Here is a 19,703-nt window from a genome sequence, read left to right as displayed (position 1 = left end):
CCTACGACGACCTACGAGCACCTACGACGACGCTTTCCCATGAGAGAGAGAGAGAGAGAGAGAGAGAGAGAGAGAGAGAGAGAGAGAGAGAGAGAGAGAGAGAGAGAGAGTACCTGCCTAAGTATGAAGCCAATTTTCCCTTGACGCGCAGCTCACCACGTACCCTACCTACTTGGTTGTATAATGCTGGACATTTCATTGTGAGGTTTCTGTGGAAAGTTTCGAGTGGTAAACCCTAAAGTGTGAGTGACTGTTATGACTGAGGGATTTCTGTCACCATCAGTTGAAGACATGAAGGGTCAAGTGTCTGTGGATCTACACAACTTCAGCGTGACAGACGACTCCTCTGAAGCTGAAGTGGATTCGTGAGGTGAAGCATGAAGCTAGAGATGTTGATCCATGAGATGCAACATAAGTGACTTGTGAGAGTAATCTTTTATCACGTTCCTGGAGGCTCTTATCTCTACACCATACGAGCGACGGACGTCTTAATGAAAAAAATCCCGGACCCGCGTGGTGTAGACCCGCGTGGTGTGGACCCGCGTGGTGTAGACCCGCGTGGTGTAGACCGGACTCGCGTGGTGTAGACCCGTGTGCTTTGTACCCCCGCTTGGTGTAGACACCGCGTGGTGTAGACCCCCCACCGCGTGGTGTGACCGGTGGTGTAGACCCCGTGTGGCGTGGCGGACTCGCGTGGTGTAGACCCGTGTGGCGTAGACCCGCTTGGTGTAGACCCGCGTGGTGTAGACCCGCGTGGTGCGGACTCGCGTGGTGTAGACCCGTGTGGCGTAGACCCGCGTGGTGTAGACCCGTGTGGCGTAGACCCGCGTGGTGTAGACCCGCGTGGTGTAGCGGTTAGCGTTACTGACCGTCACGCATGCACGGGCCGTCTGGGATCAATCCAGCATGGATTCGAATCCTGGTCATGGCTTTCGGTCCACAGTACATCCAGCTGTTCATTGTCCCTTAAAGGTTGGTCGACTGAATGGGTACCTGGCATAATCTGGGGTGTGTCCATGTATGTGTGTGTGTGTGTTTGTGTGTGTATACACACACAGGAGTAAAAACATGGTTTTTACATGTACAATGTTGAGAGACGGAGCAACACGGGTGTAGAACTCTCTCTCCGTAACACACACAACAGTAACGCACACACACACACACACACACACGCACACACTCACACTAAATTCTTTACAAGACAAAAAAGAAATAACTATACATCAACAAACAGTTTTCTATGACTAGCAAAACTACATTTCTTCCAGCTGGCTTTCTTGAGGGCGTCTGTTACCAAGGGAAGACAAACGAGAGTTGAGATTAACGAAGCAGAATTTCTACGTGTATATGTTAGGCTGGAGGTAAAATACCCGAGTCTAAACTGAGTTTGTGAGCATTTAACTGGGGGATTCCTGCCTCACATAGCTCGGATACACTGAGTATTTTATCATGGCCTTCTTCACAGACTGAATAGCCTGGGGCAGAGCAAATACTGTGAAATATTGATAAAGAACAGAAACTCGAGTTTCAACTCATAATGCTCGTGATAATACATGATGCCAGCACGGGAAATAATCTTGATGTTTTCGTGTTGAAAGTTCCATTGCATGAACCAAAGCCTCCATCAAGGCCAAAGCTTAAGGCAGTAGAACAGGCTGAGAAGTTTCTGAGAAAACAGGAAACCTGATCTTTAGAAATGGTCTGGTCGATACTGCTGAGACAAACATCTGATTAATAAAGGAAAGTACGCGAACGATGAAGACTTTGGACAATAGATGTGCGATACATAACAAAGGACTGAACTGAAGACCAGCATTCCTGCCTGGGTGGCTGCTCTCTGCAACCTACTGACGTGGAGGATGTATGATGGTCCCGACCATCACCTCAACATTCCTAAGTGTAGGAAGATTGTACTTCCCTGGGCGGCTGCTGTCTACAACTTAACAAGACTCTGTGGTTTGCTTCGTGGACCCAGACGCTTAATTAGAAAACATCAGTTTGTTGTAAATCACTGATTCTCAGGCGGAGATGTACCATATCCTCGGGTAACGTAGACACATTCTGAGGGACACCACACCCGTGAGGTGTCATAATATGATACATCTTCCTTTTACATATCAACAGAAATCTGAGACATCTTCTGGGTTCATAATGGACTGAGTAACGGCCATATATTGCTACTAATACAATAAGAAAATTCCTACATTAATGAAATACATAAAGTTTAAGGAATATGATGTAGGACACGGAGTGTCGTAAAATATGACAAATATGGGATGGGGGTGTCGCTAAGTATAATAGATATGGAGCAGAGTTGCCGCCAACATGATGAATGAGCTTACGGTGTCTTTAGCGAAAACAGGTTGAAAACCAACGTTGTAAATCATGAAGCTCTTTTATCCTACGGTCTGCACCAGCGGCAGGTGATGTGTCCAGCGGCTTCTACATACGCTGCTAACACACCATTACGTTTGCTCTATGGATCAGAGTGTGGAGGGTGCAGGGGTTCGGAGGCTGGTTCCAGGTCCCTAGCTGGTGTTCTAGTACCCAAGAAGTTTGTTTAGAATGAGCGAACCAGTTGTTTTGACGGATACGACCAGTGTGGCCACTGAGCTAAGTGGCTTGTTCCAGGAGTCAGGGACTTGGATGGTTTGCTCTGAGTCGGTCATGCCTGACAAATCTGTTTGTTTTCTGTCATCAAAAAACCATCATGTATGAAGAAAGCAAAGCGGATGATGTCATCTACTTACATTTTCAAAAAGGATTTGATAAAGTAATATTAAATGTGGTAATACTTCAGTGACTGAACAACAGGATGAGTGGTCATAGTTAAACCTAATTAAACATATCAAGTGGTGTGCCCAGGGAATCAATCTTGAGATAAGTTTTATACATCACAAATACTGGGTTGTGAGGAACTAAAATTCTCTGACGATTCTAAATTGGCAAGTAAAACTAAAGCTGCAGACTGAATTAGGCAAACTAATGTATTAAGCTCACAGGTGGCCAATGAATTCTAACCTACAGTTTGACACGTCGGCGTGAAATCAAAAAGGCGAGATGTAGTCTGAATTCCAGTGAGACACAAAAGGTAAATAGGACTAAGAATTTACTGAAATGATCCTCACCGACTTACAATCATGCAAACATTACGTAGCAGTGAAATCGGTAAACAAGATTCATGGCTTCACGTGTCGGGTATTCGTGTTTGAGGAAGTAATTGTGACACTTAACAGTTCAGTGGAGTGTCACCAACTTGAATAATGTGTTCAGTTTTGGACATCCTACGTGAGGATCTTACATACTGAAGGACATTCATAGAATCCTACGTGTCTGGTGTACAAGGACTGAGTTAGGTTAGTATAACAGAAGGTCCCTCCCGTCCCACCTCCCAAGTTATGTAGAGGAATGGTCAAGCGAAGCCCCTCCCGTGCCGCCGCTCCCTCCGGCACAACACCTACAGGAAAATGGCTGAGGAGCATGTAATATGTAGAGAGAATGCTGCCATTGAAATTCCAGGGGAGAGTGTGAATGAGAAAACTGCCCTAATTAAATACTGCAGCCATGGGATGGTCCAGGAGGAAGCTCACATCTGAACCTAGAAAAAAAGATGAATGTAGGTCGTAAGTTTTACACAACCTGATAATGTGATTTTCCTTCATTGAAATACATTTTCTATAATATAGTTCTTTTTATTTTCTTGAATTTGGTGTCACAGTTACAAGCTTCCAGCCATTCTGGCACATTCCATTTTTCTCGGGAATTTTCTAATTATTTTGGTGATCAAAATGTTATTCATGGAGTCACTTCTGGCAAATATGTCACGAGCAACAGATCTATTTTTTCTAAACATTTCGTCACTTCGACGTCTGCTGATCATGTGCGATCACTCTTGTCACGTCCCTGTACGTACGTGGGTAGGTTAGGTTAGGTGTCATGTTGGAGGAATATTCCAGAGCAAATTATGAGGAGACAAACTTTTTTAGCAAGTAAGATATAGCTGTAATGTTCCTAGTTAAGCTGAGATTTTCGTTAAGTAACCAATCTATAGTATCGTTGATCTTCATTTATCGTTGATTCTCTCGTATATAAAGAATTCTGTAGCGTTTATCTTCACGATGTGAGAAATTATCTTTCCCAATTCTATTTTACTGACTAGTGCTTTTCTCACAGTCTCTCTCTAATCTTATTAAGAAAAGACAAGGGAGAGGGGGAGACGAAGGAGGAGCGGGGACAAATGAGGGGGAGGCAAGAGAGGGGGAGGACTAGGGAGGAGGAGAGGAGGGGGAGGAGGCAAGGAGAGGAGAAGGAAGGAGAAAGGAAGAGAAAATGAAGAGGATGAGGTAGAGGAGAGGAGAGATCAACATAGGGTAGGCGACGAGGGAGGATTTGGGGCGATGTAGTGGGGAGAAAACGAGTAGGGTGAGAGGATAAGGTGGGGAGAGGGAAAGGAAGGAGGAAGGATGGTGAGAGGAGGGGATGAGGGAGGGATGGAGAGAGCGAGACCGAGGAAGAGGAGAGGACGGTGAAGAGGTGAGGACGAGGAGGAAAAATGACATGCGTGAGAGGGGAGGAGAGTGGGGAGGGAATGGGAGAGTAGCTGGGAGAACCTGGGGAGGAGCGACAGCAGGAGACCTTGTGGTTCAGGAGGAAGTTATCTGCTGGACCACAGCAATGGTCGACCAAGTTCCTACTGTGTGCACAGCAGCTGACCTGCAACTGTGTGCCACAGCCATGGTGAACGCGGGGTCAGGCTCTGCCAACACTATACTGCAGTACACAGGCAATACGTATATGCCTGTCCATCAGGTACACTTTGCCTGGTCAAGTACTAAATACCTGGTCATTACGGACATTTTTATCTTCAGGTACTGAGTACGTGGGACGCTTGTCCTGACGATACACATCTCATCAGGGATCATTGCTCATGTCTGGTACTAGTTACCTGGTCCTGCGGGGCACATGTACTTGACCGTTACCACATGTTTGGATCAGGTACCAGACATCTGTTCATTAGGGACGATGCCTCTTGGTCGAGTATTACACGCCTGGTCCTCCGGGCCATCTATCCTGGACCAGTACAACACCTGTGGCTGATCACCAGGGATACGTGTTCCAGCCGGGTACAGCACACACCTGCTGCTCTGGGGTCAGTGTGGTCATGTATCGTACATAATCAACGACCATTATGCACCTGCCCTCTGCCTATCGCTGGTCAGATGATCTATAGCTCTTATCATACCTGCAATTTTTCTAAATCACTTTTTCATATCGTAACTGAAAGAGTTATGTTAATGAACGTAGCTTTTCTAGCGATATACCACTGTTTATGTTAGCCAGAAAATAGTTTGACCCAGTAGGCTTTGTATAGTGTGTGTGAACCGTATGGTTGAGGCAAGGTTTATAAGGTGGTCAAAATGGCTAACTTCTTTGTGAACACCACAGGAGTGAAGATAGGGATGCATGACAGAGGAGGTATTGGAGGGTGACGAGGTAGTTATATTGAGGTCAGGGCGTGGAGGCTAAGGTGTGGAGGTCAGGGCGTGGAGGTCAGGGCGTGGAGGTCAGGGCGTGGAGGTTAGAACTTGGAGGTAATATTGTGCTAATAGTGGATATTGTGCACAGGAGCACCTTGTGGTGATAATGTGCACAACGTGGTGTCTATAAACCTAAGACACAAGAGGAGGATGTGAAGGCTAGGTTGTATCGGTATCGTGAAGGTAAGTGTGTGTGTACAAGGGAGTGTAGGCAGGAATGTGGATTCCAAGGTGTATAAGTCTGGGTACTCTCACACCTCTCGTCTCATTAAGACAGTCAACTGGTGTCCTGACCTTCAGGTAATGAGTGATAATCCGCAGACAATGTGACACCTTCTTCCTCCTCCTCTTCCTCCTCTGGTGTGGTCTTCCTCACCTCCCGCTCATCCTCTCCCTCCCTCTTGATGTAGAGTTATTATGGCTGTGTTGGTCGCTAGCCCTGACGGCGCCTCCCGCTCCCATCACTGGCACTCATGGACTTTAGTGAACCCAGGCGGTGCCAAGCACTGCCAACTCTGGCATTCATGGATCACAGTGAACCCCAGTGACGACCGGGACCGGCAGCACTAGTGCACACGGACCACGCGGGCCCCTGCAAGGGACCGGCAGCATTGGTGAACACAGACCATGCATGAGGGTCCCTGCAGACAACTGGTCCTGGCACACATGAACCTTGTGGGCCCTGTTGACGGCCGGTCCTCACTTGGGCCCCGCCTGAACTTGGCTAGACCTGTACACACAGAGTCTGTCCTCTGACCTCACTAACAGGTTCCTGGTTATGTGGATGTCTGACCCTCACACAAGCCACTGTCCGGAGTCATCTGTTGTTGACTAGTTATCATTGTGTGAGGCATCAGGAGCCATGTGATGCCAGGCGGGTGAGGGGTTACTGGACACATCTTGAGTGCTCATCATATGATGTTCTTGTATATGCTCTACAGTCATCCAAAACATACTGACATTTTGGACATATTGAAATTTCAAAGGTGCACACACACACACACACACACACACACACACACACACACACACACACATTACCCAGGTGTCTCTCCTGCGTGTCGTAGACGATGACCAACAGGTCCGGGAATGGAAGGCTGGACATCCTCCTCTCCTGTATTATTACTCTCCGAAAGAAGGACAAGGGGAAGGAGACAGGAGAGGGGTATCTCCTTTAAGGCCCAATCATCTGTTCCTGACGCTAACGCGGGAAACGGTGACCGAACACGAGAGACAGACGTGTATTTTCCCATGACTTGGTTGGTGGCAGGTTGGTGGCCGTGCGTCGGTCTGGTAGCTCAATATACACACTGATCCGTTATCTACGTACAGCTCTGCCACCCTTCTGATAACCACACGCTTAGTGGATGGTTGGTGTTGTTCGTGTCTGTATGGTCGTGTTGTTTGTGTCTGTATGATCGTGCTGTTTGTGTCTGTATGGTCGTGCTGTTTGTGTCTGTATGGTCGTGCTGTTTGTGTCTGTATGGTCGTATATTGTGTTGCTTGAGTTCGTAAGTTAGTAAGTTGTGTATATTTGTTTGTGTGATATATTGTTTGTATCTATACATCGGTGTTATGGCATCTTGTTTGTGTGTTATTGTGTTGTGCTGTTTGTCGCTGTTACTTAATATTGCTCATTCTGTGTTGCTAACTCAACACTACCACAGACTGGTCATGCGTTACACATTCCTGGGTTGTTTGAAAGTTTCCCATGACAAGCGATGTTTGTATCACTTATGTTGGAAAATGTTTGTTTGGGACAAGTGTGTGTGTGTGTTTGTGTGTGTGTGTGTGTGTGGCGCAGTTAGTGTCTGGTAGAGGCAGCATTCCGTCCGTGAGCGACCATGTTGTTTATGCCAGCGTTCCGTGCAGTTCTCCTGTCACTGGCATTGTTTCCGATTCAATTGTGCGAGCGAGCAATTCTGCCGACACAATGCTGCAACTGAGATGACCGTGTTTATTGCTCCAGTCCCGACAGATAAACAGCTGTATTGCACACATTCCCTGCCTTCCTCCTCCTCCTTCACTACTCCACTCCACTCCACTCATCACTCTTTATATATATATATATATATATATATATATATATATATATATATAAATAGGATATAGGATAGGGGAGAAAGAATACTTCCCACGTATTCCCTGCGTGTCGTAGAAGGCGACTAAAAGGGAAGGGAGCGGGGGGCTGGAAATCCTCCCCTCTCGTTTTTTTTTAATTTTCCAAAAGAAGGAACAGAGAAGGGGGCCAGGTGAGGATATTCCCTCAAAGGCCCAGTCCTCTGTTCTTAACGCTACCTCGCTATCGCGGGAAATGGCGAATAGTATGAAAAAAAAAAAAAAAAATATATATATATATATATATATATATATATATATATATATATATATATATATATATATATATATATATATATATATATATATATATATATATATATATATAAGCTGAAATCGCAATTCAGTAGGAGTTCATATAATCTTATTCAACATGTAATTTACTATACAGGTGACACAATATGCTTCACGGAGACAATCCTCCTCATCAGCTGCCAATACATAATTCATAAAGATTTCAAATCCCAACACGACCACAACAACCACCTCTCACCTCTGCCATTGTAGACGACGCACTGGCCCGTACATATATATATATATATATATATATATATATATATATATATATATATATATATATATATATATATATATATATATATATATACGTATATATATACTTTCGAGTACTTACGATGAGAGAGAGTGTAAAACTTAAGTACACAGTCATAGATAGTATGTGGTATCATCTAGGTACAGTAGTATGTGGTACCGTCTAGGTACAGCTAGGCTCTCTGGTCTTCCTGGAGCGTGAGAAGATGGGTGAATTATGTCGTGTGACGCACGTACAGTGTGACGTGAGGGAGAGAAGATGACGGATGATAGGTGAGGATGACGGATGATAGGTGAGGAGGACGGATGATAGGTGAGGAGGACGGATGATAGGTGAGGACGGATGATAGGTGAGGAGGACGGATGACAGGTGAGGATGACGGATGACAGGTGAGGATGACGGATGATAGGTGAGGAGGACGGATGACAGGTGAGGAGGACGGATGACAGGTGAGGAGGACGGATGACAGGTGAGGATGACGGATGACAGGTGAGGAGACGGATGACAGGTGAGGAGGACGGATGACAGGTGAGGAGGACGGATGACAGGTGAGGAGGACGGATGACAGGTGAGGAGGGCGGATGAAGGTGAGGAGGACGGATGATAGGTGAGGAGGACGGATGATAGGTGAGGAGGACGGATGACAGGTGAGGAGACGGATGACAGGTGAGGAGGACGGATGAAGGTGAGGAGGACGGATGACAGGTGAGGAGACGGATGACAGGTGAGGAGGACGGATGACAGGTGAGGAGTGACGGATGACAGGTGAGGAGGACGGATGACAGGTGAGGAGGACGGATGACAGGTGAGGAGGACGGATGATAGGTGAGGAGGACGGATGACAGGTGAGGAGGACGGATGACAGGTGAGGATGACGGATGACAGGTGAGGAGGACGGATGACAGGTGAGGAGGACGGATGACAGGTGAGGAGGACGGATGATAGGTGAGGAGGACGGATGACAGGTGAGGAGGACGGATGATAGGTGAGGAGGACGGATGACAGGTGAGGAGGACGGATGATAGGTGAGGAGGACGGATGACAGGTGAGGATGACGGATGACAGGTGAGGAGGACGGATGACAGGTGAGGAGGACGGATGACAGGTGAGGAGGACGGATGACAGGAGAGGAGGACTGATGATAGGTGAGGAGGACGGATGACAGGTGAGGAGGACGGATGATAGGTGAGGAGGACGGATGACAGGTGAGGATGACGGATGATAGGTGAGGAGGAAGCATGACAGGTGAGGAGGACTTCCGGGGTAAGAGGAAGGCTGGAGTGGGTGCTGACACCTTCCCTGGTGGGCAGAAAGGACTAGATTAATGAAGTGTCTTCATGATGGAGAATGTTGGGTCAATCTCCACCTCCAGAACGCAGGAGTAACACAGCTCTTGATTGATGACACACTTTACAAACTGCCACACTGAGTGTGTGTGAGATGCTCCCACACACCAGACCAGACCATGTACACTGACCCCGTAGCTAAGTGGGCAGGTTGACTAGAAAATGTATTGATGTATAGTATTATGTATTCATCTATAATGACTCCTCTTCCAGGAACTCCTGCAGCTCTAAGGTTGCGCTACTTCAAGTAGCAGGGAAATGATGGAGCGCTTTGGAGTAAAAAGTTCTTTGACGAAAGTGTACTCGCTATGATATATGTGTTTTGTCATCTTGGTACATGAGCATGTTTTTATGTTGACCTATATATGTGTGGATGTTTGGTCATGCTCTCATGTGTTCATGTTGACCTACATATGTGTGGATGTTTGGTCGTGTTGTCATGTGTTCATGTTGACCTACATATGTGTGGATGTTTGGTCATGCTGTCATGTGTTCAAGTTGACCTACATATGTGTGGATGTTTGGTCATGTTGTCATGTGTTCATGTTGACCTACATATGTGTGGATGTTTGGTCATGTTGTCATGTGTTCATGTTGACCTACATATGTGTGGATGTTTGGTCGTGTTGTCATGTGTTCATGTTGACCTACATATGTGTGGATGTTTGGTCATGTTGTCATGTGTTCATGTTGACCTACATATGTGTGGATGTTTGGTCATGTTGTCATGTAAGTGTGTAAGTATGCGGTTCTGTCATTCCCCATATGCACTCGACGTGGAGGGAGTTCTACATAAACCGAGCCGGGTCTCTCTACGCATGTGAATCTGAAGCCATATTGGCAGGTGAAGGTATGAATGTGTTGATAATGTTTTGTATGAGGAGTTACAGAGGCCATATTGGCAGGTGAAGGTATGAATGTGTTGATAATGTTTTGTATGAGGAGTTACAGAGGCCATATTGACATAACTGGTTGATAATGTTGTTCGTTACATCACTATTCTTGTCGTTATCTCAGGACTTCAGAGAAAGACAAACTCGGTCTCCCACCTCCATTTCCCAGGTCTCAGGCAGCATCAACACCCACAGTAAGTCATGATCTTCCTCCACACACTCGACAACACCAGGCCACAGTACTGCTGCCGAGGGAGTAGAAATACAACCCTGTTTTTAGTGGGTTCGTAAAGCAAGCCACTTAACAAGACCACCAGCAGCACAGCTGTTACCGTGACTAATGGTGCAGGAGTTCCTGTATTTCTCAAGTGAGTTGATGTACAGCCAGCCAGCAGCCAGCCAACCAGCAAGCGAACCAGCCAGCAGCCAGCCAGCAGCCAGCCAACCAGCAAACGAACCAGCCAGCCAGCAGCCAGCCAGCCAGCCAGTAGCCAGCCAGCCAGGCAAAACGTGTAAGAAAGTATTCTAATTACCCACGGCAGACGAAGGTAGCCAGTGTGGCAGCAAACTGCCATCTTGTGGATATTTCCTCTGTATCAAACTTCTGAAGTGGATTATTTACTCCAGTGATCATAATGGTGCCACTGTACGAGCACGACAACACGAACCTTCAGTACGTCGTCAACATGACCCTTGATCATGAAAACATGAGCCACTATGGTATGACCGGTGTGTCGTCCTTGCTCGTGCCGTCGTGTTGCAGGAAGGAGTGTAAGGTTCCCTTGTGTCACCAAGGAACAGTACCGGGCCATGAGACGCGCTCAGATCTACTACCTCAACTCCTCAGAAGAAGTGTTTTGACCAAATATACTTCATTGTTTACACACACACACACACACACACACACACACACCGTCACAAGGGGTAGGAAACGGCTGGAAATATACACAGACAGACCAGAGGATCAATTGTGCTTCAGTACAACTAGCAGGAGGAAGCACATACCAAGTTAAGGCAACAGGGAAGTAGTAGATGTACTAATGTAACACACAAACAACAAAACATGAAGTACAACCTAACCAGAGCCACATCACACAACCCTGACGTATTCCCACAGGGTTTTTACACCACGTGTCTGGCACATCACTCACTCTCAACTATGAAGTTTGTGCATGTTAGCTGAGACGGCACGGACAGCTGAGGCCCTAATCAAGGCCATCCCATTAACGTTCTATATATATATATATATATATATATATATATATATATATATATATATATATATATATATATATATATATATATATATATATCCTAGGCTGAGCCAGGTACCCATTTTATTGACCAATCCCCAGGGGTGGATGAACAGCTGGGTTGACTGTGGACCAACTACAGTAACCAGGATTCGAACCTATCTGCCTCAATCCACACATAGACTGCCGGCTTTCATTTCACAAATTACACATCAAACATAACATAACATTTGATAACACGTATGTGCCTAACATGACTCGTTCTCCTGCACTACACGTGAGCTTTGCCTCTCAGTAAACATCTCATCGTAAAATCTCCCTACCTTCCTAAACCCAGCAGGTTCCCCTCCAATAAAGCAGTTCACCGACCGTGTTAACACGATCACTCACATCCCCACCTTATGCCTCGCCAGCTGTGCTAAGAAGAGTTATCTCTAGAATGGTTACCCTCACTTTACCTCCCGTTCCCTGTGTACAGTGGAACGATAAGTGACGTCACTCAATCATCAGACAACTGGCTACTCTTCCAGTTCGTCATACACATCCCTGATCCTCTGCACAACACTTTCCTCCACTGGTCACACTCTTGCTCGTGGCTTCATCTATACCGCAAGGTCTTCCATTGTTAAGAACTTTATTGCTATTCTTATGTCCTCCTTTGTACATCTTCCTCTCCCTTACACCCATTTCTCGTCCTACTTTGCCAGTGAACAAGCTTCTTTCACCACCATCTTCGATCACTTCTCTAAAATATTTTCATTCTTACTCACAAACTTCATCTCTTTTTCTTTTATCTCCCCTGATTTATCTAATACATTTTACGCTTCCTTTTAGAAAAGAACATTTGAATTCTGATTCATTTTTCATCCGAGATCCTCATAAACTTCCCTGTTTTTGAAGTATACAGACCTTTTAGTTCTCTTGATTCATGTTTTATATTCTACTCTTTGTCCTCCAGTCATCACCACTTTCTGGTACACTTAACATCTTTTTCCAGAATCCCTTTTCCCTCCATTACCTTCTTCAAATCTTCATTCCACTGTGGTCTACCTCTTTTGCTACACCACACACATGACGAACCGCACACTTCCCTGGAAGGCTACAGTAAAGAAGACTTAAATATGCCAATACATCACCTCCAACTCATCCTGAATAGCTTCGAATCCCATCTTATCTCCGACTTTGTCTGGAGAGAGGTATGCTTCAACCTAACCTTCCCAGTTTTACATTTCCACTATCATTCTTTCCTTCCTTTTTCTACTTCTGTTCCAGCAACAGCAAACCTTCTCTTCACCACATATCATGCATACTGCGCCTCATATTCCTTCTTAATTAAAACAAATCAGTCATGCATTCAACTAGTCAGTCATTCCAGGATCTCTAACGTGTATACATATGTGTACATACGAAGCGTCTATCTGGAATCGAATTCTTCATCACTCTTATTTGCACCTGGAAGCCTGGACACACATTCTTTCGTGCGCTCTGGCCTCACCCATCGCTATCAATAACCCATTACATACAGGTTCTACTCTCGATCTACTAGGTTCTACCCTCGATCTACAAGGATTTACCCTTGATCTACATCTGCTAACACCAAAATCTTCAACAGATGGCGTTCTTAACCCTCCAAGCGTTACATGGCGGACATGCAAACATTACAGCCATTCTTCCTCTCTCACATCTGACCCTCACGAGAATCTATCTGGCGCAGATATATTTAGTCTAACATCTTTGCAGACAATCAGTCAGTCCTTCATGAACAGTGCCGAACCTTTACTTGATCTTGCGGTCTTAATCCCACACACTTCACTCCGTCATAGAAAAACTACACATTCCTAATTCCAGTACATTTTCTCTCCTGGGAAAGAACACCAGCTGACCAGGTGGCCGGAAATTTCATATCGTCGGACCGGCCTGGGACTGAGCTAGTCTTGCCTCCTGCAGAGGAGTCTCTCTCTCTCTCTCTCTCTCTCTCTCTCTCTCTCTCTCTCTCTCTCTCTCTCTCTCTCTCTCTCTCTGTATATATATATATATATATATATATATATATATATATATATATATATATATATATATATATATATATATATATATATATATATATATATATAGTTCCTTTTTCCTAAAGATCAGTATTTGTCATATATATTATGCATAAAGTATGACGAACATGACAGAATTTATAAAATGTTATGAATTTTATTGTTCATTTATGAGAAGGCATTTATTTCTGGCGGAAATAACGCCACAGAAAATGTTATACACCTCGTAAAGCGGGTATTCCATTGTGAACTTGTAGAATAAGCATCCATGTGTAAGCTTTGGTGAAGGGTTATGATGGTGCCGAACTGCTGTCGTGGGAGACGGTGGCTAAGGTGGTGTTAGGGATGATAATGGTGGTAATATTCGTAAAAGTTCCGGACTTTGGCCTTTACATTACCCCTCATCCCTGCTGCCAGATGCTATCATCCCGTGAGACAATTGGCAGTTGGCAGGTAGTTTCATTGTTATTGTTGTTGTTGTTACGGAAGGCAGGAGTACTTGCCAATAACTGTGTCTTCCTTAAAGTCTCTCGAGGATAAGATCTCTCTCTCTCTCTCTCTCTCTCTCTCTCTCTCTCTCTCTCTCTCTCTCTCTCTCTCTTATACATACACACATAAACATATATACTTGATCGCCGTTTCCCGCGTTAGCGAATTAGCACCTGGAACAGACGAAGAAAGGCCGCATTCGCTCACACTCAGTCTCTAGCTCTCATGTGTAACGCACCGAAACCACAGCTCCCTATCCACATCCAGGCCCCACAAACCTTTCCATGGTTTACCCCAGACGCTTCACATGCCCTGGTTCAGCTCACAGACAGCACGTCGACCCCTGTATGCCGCATCGTTCCATTTCACTCTATCCCATGCATAGATATCACCCTCCTGTATGATCAGACCCCGATCGCTCAAATCTTTTTCACTCCATTCTTCCACCTCCAATTTGGTTTACTCGCTTACCTTGATCCCTTCCCTACCCTGGGGGAGGGGAGAAAATTCTACCTCCGTATTCCCTGCTTGTCGTAAAAGGCAACTAAATGGGGCGGGAGCTTGGGGGGGGGAGGGCTGGAAACTTTTTTCCCTTCTTGTAATTCAATTTCTAATATATATATATATATATATATATATATATATATATATATATATATATATATATATATATATATATATATATATAAATATATATATATATATATATATATATATATATATATATATATATATATATATATATATATATATATATATATATATATATATATATGAATTGAAATACAAGAAGGGGAGGCGAGGGTGGAATTTTTTGGTGGTTTTGGAAAATAACCCGTGAGAGGGCGGGAAGAGGTGGTGAAAGTGACGGGCTTGGAAGTGAAGCTTTTGTGAGGGGAATATCAGGAGAGACGGTAAAAAGGATGACAAAAGGTGAGAGTAAACGAAACTATATAAAGGTGTGGGAGAGGAAAGGAAGGTAAGCAAGGAGGCAGAGCTGACAGGCACGAAGAAGCGTTAGCATGCGGAGAGTGGGATGTAGGCGTATGTGAAAGTCGTGAGATGAGACAGTTAAGTTGCTACTGAAAAAATCAGAGATATGTGTATGGGCATCACCTGCAGGGAAGGAGTGTGAGTGATTGGGAAATGTACAAGAGGAAGTAGCAGGAAGTCAAGAGAATGTTGCAGGGGTTGAAAAACAGGGCAAATGAGAGTTGCTGTGAGAGGATACCAGCAAACATCAGGAAGAATAAGAAAATCTTTTGGCGGAAGTGAATAGTCTGAGGAGAACATGAGAAAAATGGTAAAATGAGTGAGGGGGCAGATGAGAAAGTGGTAACAGGCAAAGATGCGATGAAGAGAGTTGGTGTGAGTATTCTGAAGGAGTCTTGAATGGGTTAGATGGTACAGTGGTGGATGTGGGGTATGTGAAGCGGAGAGGCATGCGAAAAGAGAAAGTCATGGCAAATGGTTAGTGAAAAGAGAAGTGGTGAAAACCTTGTACGAAATGAAGTGCGGCAAAGCGGCTGGAGTTGATAGGACTATGGCTGAATTTCTCAAGAAACGATGTGACTGTTTTACTGGGTGGTAAGCTAGGATTCTCAGCGTATGTGTGGCTCAAGGAGAGGTGCCCAAGAATTGGCGAAATGCCTGTATAGAACCACTGCACTCAAGGCAAGGGGAGAAAAGTAAATGTTCAAATAAAAGAGATCTAAGTTTGTTCAGTATACTTGGTAAGTTGTATAGGACGATCGTGACTGAGAGGGTGGTGACATGCACAGGGTATCGAACTGGAGAGAAACAATGTGGCCTCAGCAGTGGCAGAAGACGTTTGGACCAGGCGTTTGCTTTGATAAATCCATGTGAGAAATGATTGGAAACAAAAGGATTTGTATGTGGCATTTATGGTTCCGGAGAGAGCGTATGATAGAGCTGACAGTTATGCCTTGTGAAAGGTCTTACAAATATATGATCTGGGATGAAAGCTGGTACAAGTAATGAGAAGTTATTATCAAGAGTAAGACTTGTGCGAGCAGGGAGGACGGTGAGTGGTTCCACGTGAGGTCGGGCCTGTTATATGGATGCGTGATGTCACCATAGCTGTTCAAGTTGTATAATGATAGAATGGTGAGGGAGGTAAATGCGCGGGTCTTGGAGAAAGGAGTGAGTCTGTAGTCTTCTGGTTATGGGAGGACAGAATGATAAGTCAGTTGCTGTTTACTGTTGACAGAGCTCTGGCTGCACTGCAGACTCGTAGAGGCAGAAGTCCAGAAGCCAAGGCAGACGTGATTGCACATAATACATTCATTTCCCGTCGATTAGCCGCATAAGGCCGGGTACTGCCCTTCCTTTCTCTGCCACAAGAGACGTTGTCACAGCCTCCAGAACCTCGGTATAGGCTGGGAATCCGTTCTTTATGGCCATCCAGATCATCCTTACTTACGGTCGTAAAGACAAGGGCGCCAGTGGGGCAGAGAGGGAGCTGGCCGCCCACAATGCACGTCCTCAGCGGAGGAGTTTTTCCTCTTCATACGAGTCTGGTTAAGTCCTTGATCAACCCCGCCTGCTGACCACGGTACGTCCCTCTGGCTCTGACTGCCATGTCCACAATTACTTTAAAAAGCTCCTCACGCTCAAATTCCCGGCACTAATTCGGCCGAATATTGGCTATAAAAGGGAAGGAGAGGGAGGGAAAGAGGGAGAGAATCCGAACAAAAGTTTTCCCTGGCCAGCCAAGTTGCTGTACAAAAACTTGTCCTCATGTTTCCTTGATGATACTGGAAAGTTCTGTTATTCCAGATGCCGGGTTCCAGGCCTCAAGATAAAGACAGAGCAGCCACCGAGGTGGGAAAACATCTACTGGAAAAGGGATTAATTAATGACCCAAACAACAACACAGCTAGTGTTGTACTCCTGTAATACTGTCAGTAGGTCTTAAACGAAATGATTTACAATCGACAACAAAATCTATTTTTTTTCACGGTATCATAACAATCAGCTCAGTGACGTCACGGAAAATGAAGGTAATAAACATAATGGCATGAGAGCAGAGCACATCACTAAGACCTTCATAATGCCACGTTGGCTGAAGCATCTCACATTACCCGCTGGTAAATGTTTCTCTCTACAACATGACACATCTCATGCCTCACTGTCGTGTCTCTCATCATTTCTGAAGCAAAGTCTTACACGTCCTTAGTCTGCTGGAATGTCTCACTCCTCATACTGGAGTCTCTCACTCCTCATGCTGGAGTCTCTCACTCCTCATACTAGAGTCTCTCACTCCTCATGCTGGAGTCTCTCACTCCTCATGCTGGAGTCTCTCACTCCTCATGCTGGAGTCTCTCACTCCTCATACTGGAGTCTCTCACTCCTCGTGCTGGAGTCTCTCACTCCTCATGCTGGGGTCTCTCACTCCTCATGCTGGAGTCTCTCACTCCTCATACTGGAGTCTCTCACTCCTCATGCTGGAGTCTCTCACTCCTCATGCTGGAGTCTCTCACTCCTCATGCTGGAGTCTCTCACTCCTCATACTGGAGTCTCTCACTCCTCGTGCTGGAGTCTCTCACTCCTCATACTGGAGTCTCTCACTCCTCATGCTGGAGTCTCTCACTCCTCATACTGGAGTCTCTCACTCCTCATGCTGGAGTCTCTCACTCCTCATGCTGGAGTCTCTCACTCCTCATGCTGGAGTCTCTCACTCCTCATGCTGGAGTCTCTCACTCCTCATACTAGAGTCTCTCACTCCTCATGCTGGAGTCTCTCACTCTTCATGCTGGAGTCTCTTACTCCTCATGCTGGAGTCTCTCACTCCTCATACTGGAGTCTCTCACTCCTCGTGCTGGAGTCTCTCACTACTAATGCTGGAGTCTCTCACTCCTTCGATGCGGTCGTAGCACCGAACATGTAACTTGGGTGGAGGAACCTCAGTGGCGAGAATGGTTCATTAGGTTCATCCTGGACCGTATGATGAAGTCCAGGTGATGTTTGGAGTGAGTCTCCCGGGAGGACTCAGTAGATAGCGTCAGAAATATCGAAGATGGTATCCCACACTACTTAACTAGTGGCCTCTGGTGTGTACTAGATGAAGAGGGAGACAAGGCAGGGGAGGCTTAGGTGAATTTGGCGACAATAGAAGTTTCGTGGATGTCCTTGAGGTCAGGCGAAGGTATGGCAAGTGTCACGATATCTGGAGAGACGATAGCTGAAGGATGGTGCTGGGTCGTTCCTTCCAGCTGAGTTTATCGTTACGAGTGACGCTGAGGTGCTTGGTGGGATGAACAACCTGGAGGACCTCCAGAGAGGGTCGGGGTCGGGACAGGGCGTTGCTGCGCCTGAGTACGACCTTGCTGTGGTTGATGGTGACGCCGTTGGCGGCGGTCCAGTTCTAGAGGCTGTTAAGGGTGCTGTGGAGGGCGGTGTTGTCGGGGAAAGTGTTGCCCCACAGCGCGTGTGGGAGCAGGGAACTGTGTGAGTGAGTGATGGTCAGTGTGTGGAGTACCACTGAGTAGGGAAAACAAGGAAGAATGTGATCATTTAACCCTCACGTGAGCGCTTACCGAAGCCTGTATCTTGGCAGGAACAACCAATGATCTTAAGACCCATGACTGTATGTTGGCGGCAATCATTACTCTTAGCTTAGAAACTTTACCTGTGACGACCACGTGTACCTTGGCAACTCCAGCTGTGATGACTGGTGCCAGGGCCACAATAAGTCATCAGTTAACTCTACTGAATTACTGAGTTATGTGGACCAATCGTTACTACGACGAAGGAGGAATCCGACTGCCAGAGAGAGAGAGAGAGAGAGAGAGAGAGAGAGAGAGAGAGAGAGAGAGAGAGAGAGAGAGAGAGAGAGAGAGAGAGAGAGAGGGGGGGGGGAGGGGGATGATACTCCTGACTTGAGGAAAAGAAAAAACAATCAAACAGCCACGAATCCAGTCTGGAGGTCACATAGCATACAGAAACATGAGCGGTATTACTGTCCCGTCGTGACCTGAACTCCGACGGAATCGGATGATATTTGCGACGCGTCTGGAGGTGGTCAGCAGCAGTATTGTCCTGGGCTGAAGTATGTGACGTAAGTCTTTCACATCCGCGGACGGTGACGTTTTCGGGATCAAGGTTGTGACGCTGCTACAAGGACACTAACCCTCACTACCGTTACCAAGGAAGTGTTAAGATGACTTGTATCGTAAACTGAATATAAATGGTTCATGTAGACCTTGTGTCATGAACAGAAAAATGAACAAGACCTACCACAGAGTCCATTCCCTCCCTTGTCTTACACAGGGTCCATTCCCTCCCTGCCTCAGCTTACAGTCCAATCTGAAAGTGAATTACAGTTAGTGGGAGGGAGTTAGTGTGGATCATGAAGTGATGATGGCTGAGGAAATGTTGCTGACAGTGAACGTCGAGTGTGAGGAGGACAACCTGCAGGGGAAGGTGTCGAGTTGATACAAGTGTTAT

At 45.9% G+C, this 19,703-nt stretch overlaps 1 protein-coding gene across 1 annotated transcript in view; it reads right to left on the bottom strand.

Moving 5' to 3' along the window:
- The window catches only part of LOC139765861 (cell adhesion molecule Dscam1-like), a 170,835-nt gene that overhangs the window by 87,038 nt on the left and 64,094 nt on the right, over positions 1–19,703 (bottom strand). The gene's annotated exons all lie outside the window — the stretch shown is intronic.

The sequence above is a fragment of the Panulirus ornatus genome, chromosome 56, assembly GCF_036320965.1.
Source record: "Panulirus ornatus isolate Po-2019 chromosome 56, ASM3632096v1, whole genome shotgun sequence".
Classification (NCBI taxonomy): domain Eukaryota; kingdom Metazoa; phylum Arthropoda; class Malacostraca; order Decapoda; family Palinuridae; genus Panulirus; species Panulirus ornatus.
Note: the sequence above shows the minus strand (reverse complement) of the source record. Positions and strands in the feature narration are given on the sequence as shown.